This window comes from Gymnoscopelus braueri (genome assembly GCF_963280865.1).
Source record: "Gymnoscopelus braueri genome assembly, chromosome: 1".
NCBI classification, from domain to species: domain Eukaryota; kingdom Metazoa; phylum Chordata; class Actinopteri; order Myctophiformes; family Myctophidae; genus Gymnoscopelus; species Gymnoscopelus braueri.
In genome coordinates, this window is record NC_137603.1 from 63,918,973 (window position 1) to 63,926,735 (window position 7,763).

A 7,763-nucleotide genomic window follows, 5' to 3' on the forward strand; every position below is an offset into this window, starting at 1 on the left:
GCGGAGACAATAAAGTGGCAGGTGTGGGGAACTTGCCAAATCAAGCTTAGGCCGGGTTTGCCATGACAATCAATTGGCTCATTTGGACCACGGCCAGAGCCTTTTCTGGTGGTTCAGGACAACCGCCTATCCGACCGGCGAACCCTCTTCTACCGGTAGTCCAATGATTAGCGAGGTGCGCAACTGGGGCCGGTGCTGAAATTGGGTATTCGGGTTGTATTAGAATGTGACGTCCTAACTCTTATATTGTAGAGGAAAGAAGTCCCCGCCTGCGTGCCCGCCCAATAGGGGAAGGCCCCTTGTGCCTTCAACGGCATGGTAGAAGAGGGTTCGCATCCGACCGACACGACGCCAGGCACTGGCATGGATTGACCGGCTTCGAATGCTATCAATAGGGGGATACGTGGGAAATATTCCAAAAATATCAAATTCTCTCTAATCAGTAACATGTAGGTGATACGTATGTCTATCAAATGTGGTTTTATTGAAAGGCAATCAAAGGCTAGAGCAGAAACCAAACGTCGGGTGTTTGATGTCCATGTTAAATCCCAACAGTGCACTGTTTTGCCAGAATTTGCGAGAGGAATAAGCAACCAGGTCTAAGAAAACAAGCCCAAAAGAAGCGACTATAATTAAACATTGTGCATATTTATATATGTTGGCTATTTGAAAATAGCCGATCTACAAGCACACAACCGTTCTACCATTATTTGCAAGCAACTTTACAGAAAAACAAGCCCAATGTGGCTTATAATATGCAGACCTGGCAACACTACAAACAGGGAAAAAGGAGAGCGTAAGATTGCATTGCGGATAATGGCTTGCACCATAGACATATAAAGGTAGACGCCTCCTCCGGCTCTGAGGCATTTGTATCTCGGGCGCCATTTTAGAGGAGGCAAGCTTCCACGTATGTCACAGAAGGGGGCGTTCGGTAGGCCAATCAGAGGCAGGTGGGGGTGGGTCTTTTTTTTAGTCACTTTGAATGGCAGCATGCCTCCTCTAAAATGGTGGCCGCGATACAGGTCGTTCCAACGAACTGCAGAGGCCAATGAGGTATCTAGGTTTCTATATCTATGGCTTGCACAGTCTTCTCTTAAAGGCAATGGCATCTGGCACAGTGATCAGCCCATTATAGGGCCCCCAGTCTTTATACAACACCTATTGACCCTCTTCTGTATTGTACTCACACTGTAAGATACACAAGAGGCACAGATGTCAGGATAGACCTAAAGAACTTTAAGTGACCTTTACCTTGGTAAGAAAAGACAATAGAAAACAGACAACAGAAAACAAAGAACAGAGTTGTTTTTTTGTCTCATAAAATTTGGGACAAAACAAAAGTCAAAGTTCAATGTTCTATAGGATCGTGTCATTATGGACAATGTAATACTGACATATTCTGATACATTATTGTTTCAGTCATAACATGCTAAACATTTGTCTCAGTGTTATACAGTAGAACTACAATGACATTGTGCTTGATAATCGTTAGGACGGGTACTGTAGTTTAGGAGAAGAAAAAAATCTGTCAGTAGCCTAGCTATCCAATACATATAACTTGATTGACAAAATTACTTTATCAATACATGTAATAAACCTTTTGTATGAATAATTTTAACAGGAGTAATTGTAATGCAGTTACTGTTATGAATGTCTGTCTCATTACACAGAGAACTGTCTGTAAGTCCTATATCATACACACACATTACTACACACTACTGTGTGTATGTCTATAATATACACTACAGTATACTGTACATCTTGTCAAAGTGGCTTATTGTTGGGGCAAAGCCGAGCAACGATATATGGATCATCACTCAGTGGCAGGACTCAAGCTGATAACAACTCCACTATATGAGGCCTAATAGTGGAGTTGTGTTCCCGTAGAACAAAGCCTTTGCTCTGTGCCTCACATGCCTTGTGTGTGTTGTGTGCACAGTATGTGCATGTGTGTCTGTATATGTTTATGAACAAAGTGTCAGTCACATTGCAATAGATTAAATGCATGTAATCAGTAAACTCATTTATGTGGTTCAACTGAAGCGGCATGACTAAAATATTCCTAGTGCACAGACTGGAACTCATACAGGCTGCTGGAATGCAGAATTAATATTTTGTTATTGAATGAATAATAATAAGCATGGTCTTAATGCCAGCTCAGCATCACAAAGCTACATTATAATTCTCCCTCCTGTCAGAGGAGTCATTAATTCACACATATATCCCCTATTCTGGGCGCCGTCTTACCCATTATCCCTAAACTTCTTTGCCATTTTTTACTATTTTGAAAAACATTTTCAAGTAGTTCAAATAGCACATCGACACATTGTGAGCTTGTAGATTTGCTATTTCAACTATTTGAAAATGTTTTTTCAAAATAGTAAAAAATGGCAAAGAAGTTCAGGGATAATGGGTAAGACGGTCTGCGACCAGCTAATCTCCGCCACTGTTGGCCCGGTCGCTGTGAAACTGCATACTCACACTCCCTGGATGTCCCAGCAGAACCTCTGACCCACATTTTTCAGATCAGGCTGTCATAGCGCCACCATGAGGCCGACTTTTGCAAAACACATTATTGGATATTACTCCTTAAGATTTTCTCCAAAAAACACGCAAATCGGTACACAGTATCTCTATAGTCATGTGATCAACACGGATCTGTCTGATTTAGCAGAGTCCATCCTGATTGGCTAAGATTGGCTCCCAAAATGTGCAGGATTGGATCATTTTGAACACAATGCCTCAAATCATGAACGAAGCATGCGATTTCCGTGACATTTTCCACGTCAGCCTCATGGTGGCGCTATAACAGGCCAATTGACGTTTTTACCTATAACTGCACCGATCTGTGTGAAACTTTGCACGGACACTCCCAAGAGGCCAAGGAAAAACAACTGCCCTGCATTTTTCACATCTGCTTTTTATAGCGCCACCAGGAGGCCGACTTTTGGAAAACACATGTTTGCATATTACTCCTTCAGATTCTATCCAAAAAACAAAAAAGCAAATCAGTACACAGTGTCTTTATAGGCACCGTTGGCCCGGTCGCGGCGAAACTGTGCACACACACTCCCTGGATGCCAGAACCTCTGCCTCAAATTTTTCACATGGGCATGTTATAGCGCCACCTGGAGGCCGATTTGTGCAAAACAATTTTTTTTACATTACTCCTACAGATTTTATCCAAACTTCATGCAAATCGGTACACAGTATCTCTATAGTCATGTGATCAACACGGATCTGTCCGATTTCCCATATTCCATCCTCATTGCCTAAGGTTCGCTTCCAAAATTTGCAGGATTGGTCCGTTTTGAACAAAATGCCTCAAATCATGAACGCAGCTTGCGTTTTTTGTGAAATTTCACAAACACATTCCCACTAGGTCAAGGAAGAAATGCCACCCTTTTTCACATTGGCCTGTTATAGCGCCACCAGCAGGTCTAATTTAGCAAAACACATTTTTGGAACAAAATGCCTCAAATCATGAATGCAGTGTCCGATTGCCGTGAACGACCTAAGAATAAATGCCACCCTTTTCACATTGGCCTATTATAGCGCCACCAGGAGGCCACACTAACGTACCTGACCTGGCGGAGACCTGTGCTCCGAGGAGCACTTTTTCTAGTTTGCACTGATTCACAAAGTGGTGCTGGTGTGTGAAATGTTTCACTGGACGATACATCTGAAAGGAGGACTTACGAATTACTGCCCAGCTGCTGTGGTAGTCGGACACAAGGTGTACGCATTTGAAGGATACAGTTACAGTAACAAGAACAACAGTGATCAGATTAATGTCCACATCTTCAACACAGTGTCTCTACGCTGGAGGAAGTTGCTCCCATGGACAAATGGAAGAGGAGATTCTCACCTTAACGTTCCCTGCGTGCGTGGGGGACACACAGCTGTTCGTGTGTGTGTGTGCATGCATGTGAAAAAAAAGGATATGGGTACAAGTAAACAAAACAAATAAATTGCTGCATTAATTGCAAATTAAAGACCAATGCATTTCTATAGCTGTTAGCTGCCACTCGCTTGAGAATAATAAATGATATTCTGTCCAGCTCAATTACAATTACCATTGTTCTCCATGGATCGCCACCTTGCCGTGGTGGAGAGCCTTGTGTGTTCCAATGAACCTGAGAGCAATGCCGTCGGGAGCTTTAGCTCCTGGTAGGGTCACCCATGGCGGTAAGGTCGAGGGGGAGGTTCCAGACGAAGTGCGATCCAAAGACCTCAACGGCGGAACTGGCGGAGGATGACATGTCACAACGGCAGTAAAGGCGGACGAAGGTTTGAGGTGCCTCATTGCCTACTGAGCGCACTGCGTGTGTTTGGCTACGGGAGAAAACCCCTAATGACAAATCTGTTGTGAAGACCCACATCAGGCAGCCATCAACAGACCGGTGTGCTGGCAGTCTTCTGCAACTCCTCTCTACAGAAGGTCGTCATGAGCTTTTCATGCCACTGGAAGACGTAGGGTGGAGCCAAGGTAGTGAGGGTAGTGACTGCGCACCACTTCCTTCACTTTAATCAACTCCTTGCGCAGGCCTGCTCCAAATACCCCCACTCCCATTCCCACCCCATCCCCACCCCCCAAGTCCTGCGGCGATGGAGAAGGGTAGCAGATACAGGTCAGGATGTGACTGGGAGTATCTAGCCCAACTCTGCACGCAGGCGGCGTGAGATAGATGGTCGCCGAGGTACGGGACGGAACAGCGTGTCTCTTCGGCAGCTTCCCACGCGACTGAGCAGCCCCATCCTGCTTACCCTGAAATGGGAAGGGCCTAGAAAAGGTGGCCTAAAAAATGGTCTGTTCCTCTTAACCCGGGTAGCCTACCGCAGCTGCCGGGTCATCCCCTATGCGGTCGAAAACACAATAGAAAAACTCGATTGACACTCACGTTAGCGACTTGGAATGTACGAACTCTTCTTGATGATTCCTCTCACCCCCGCAGAAGAACAGCGCTGGTTGCGCACGAGCTGAAGAGGTACAACATTGACATCGCGGCTCTTAGCGAAACCCGCTTCCATGGCGAGGACTCCCTAGAGGAGACGGGAGAAGGATATACTTTCTTCTGGAAGGGGCTCCCAGAAGGCTCCCGCCGCCTCCATGGTGCAGGCTTTGCTGTGAGGACCTGCCTCCTTCAGAAGATTCCAGAATCCCCAGTTGGCATCAGCGAAAGACTGATGACCTGGCGGCTTCCCCTCACAAACAACCGCTATTGTACCCTCATCAGCGCCTATGCCCCAACACTAATTGCTGACCCTCAATGCAAGGAAGAATTCTACGCCTCCCTGCACTCCGCCATCAGTAAAATACCACCCACTGACAAGTTCATCCTTCTAGGCGAGTGGGCTCTGACAGTGCACTATGGAAGGATGTGATTGGTCAGCACGGTGTTGGCAAGCTCAACGACAACGGTCTCCGTCTCCTCACTCTCTGCTCTGAGCATCAACTGGTCATCACAAACACCCTGTTCCAACTGAAAAACAAGTACAAGACATCCTGGCAACACCCACGCTCTAAGCACTGGCATCTCCTGGATTACGTCATCGTTCGCCAAGCGGACAGGAAGGAGGTGCGTATCACCAGGGCCATGCGTGGAGCCGACTGTTGGACTGACCACCGCCTGATCAGAGCAATCTTGACTGGAAATCCGCCCTCAACAGAGGAAGACACCACCATGCAGGAGGATCAATTGTGATGCACTGAAGTCTAAGCACTCTGTCAACCAGCTCAGGGAGAAGATAGCAGACCAGCTGTCCAGGATTCCTGACACACCATCAGATCTGGACGTCAGATCTACATGGAGCACCCTACGCACTGCCCTCCACCAGGCGGCAGTGGAGTCTGTAGGGTACACCAAAAGGAGACACCAAGACTGGTTTGACAACAGTGCACCGGGCATTTACGCCCTACTTCAGGCAAAACACAAGGCCCTTGCAGCTCATCTCTCTAACCCCCAATCCACTGTATTGAAGGCTCATCTCAATAGCCTCAGAAAGGAAACCCAGCGCACCCTCAGAGCCATGGAAAACGACTGGTGGACAAAGAAGGCCAGCGAAATACAACACCACGCAGACACTAACAACTCCCACGCCTTCTATGACGCCATCAAGTCTGTCTATGGCCCACAGAGAAAAAGCATCACCCCGGTCAGATCAGCAGATGGCGCCACCCTCTACAAGGACAAACAACAGATCCTGGACAGATGGGCTGAGCATTTCGAGAACCTGCTGAACACTTCAAATCCCATACAGTTGGACATACTCTCCGATCTCCCCTGCCTTCCCCCTGTAGACGCATTGGACTCCTCTCCCAGCTTTGTAGAAGTACACAAAGCCATCATGGGACTGAAGAACAACAAAAGCCCAGGCCTAGACGGAATCCCCGGAGAAGTCCTGAAGCACGGTGGATACCTTCTGTTACGCAGAATGCATCAGCTGATCACCACCATCTGGTCACTGGAAGTCATCCCGCAAGATTGGAAGGATGCCAACATCATCACAATCTATAAGCGCAAGGGTGACAAAGCAGAATGCGGCAACAGCAGAGGCATCTCCCTTCTATCCGCAGCTGGGAAAGTGCTTGCAAGGATCATGTTACATCGCCTAGCAACCCATGTAACGGAGAACATCCTGCCTGAATCCCAATGTGGCTTTAGGCGTGATCGCAGCACTGCGGACATGATATTTGCTGCTAGACAGGTGCAGGAAAAATGCAGAGAACACCGCAAAGACCTGTACCTGGCGTTCATTGATCTGTCCAAGGCCTTCGACACAGTGAACCGGGACTTGCTGTGGGAAGTACTTGGGAAGCTCGGTGTACCACAAAAATTCAAGAACATCCTGCGGCAGCTACATGACGGGATGAAAGCATGTGTGAGCAGCGGTGGCCAACAGTCCCCTTTCTTCAGTGTGGACATGGGGGTCAAGCAAGGGTGTGTCCTAGCCCCAACCATTTTCAACATGTTCATCTCCACTGTCACCCTTCTGTCCCATAAATACCTGGACCCCACAGACGGGATTCGGATACAGTACAGGCTGGATGGTAACCTTTTTAACATCAGTCGCCTCCAGGCCTTCACCAAACTCACCACCCAACACATCCTGGAGCTACAGTATGCTGATGACTGTGCTCTACTTGCTCACTCACCAGAATCCCTTCAGCGTGCACTAGATGTGGTCTCCTCCATCTATAGTGCCATTGGTCTCCAGATTAATGTAAAAAAAAACACAAATACTTACACAGGAGTTCAACCCCCAACCAAACGCGCCTATCTTCACCCTTGACGGGCATCCATTAGCCACCGTCCGTCACTTCACCTACCTTGGTAGCACTCTGTCAACATCCTGCACCATCGACGATGACATCCAGGTTCGCATTGGCCTGGCCTCTGCTGCCTTTGGAAGGTTACGGTCCAGGGTCTTCCAGAACAGGAACCTCACCATCTCCACCAAGGCAGCTGTTTACAAGGCAGTCTGCCTCTCCACTCTGCTTTACGGCTCGGAAACCTGGACACCCTACCAGAGGCACATCCACAGCCTAGAGGCCTTCCACATTCGTTGCCTTCAAAGGATCCTGGGTTTGTCTTGGGTAGACAGGGTGCCCTATATTGAAATATATGACCGGACCAACACGCCCAGCATCACAGCGCTCCTTGGACTAAAACACCTGAGATGGGTCGGGCATGTGATCCGTATGCCAGCCCACCGTCTGCCTCGACAGATCCTGTATGGCCAGCTCCTAGATGGTCAAA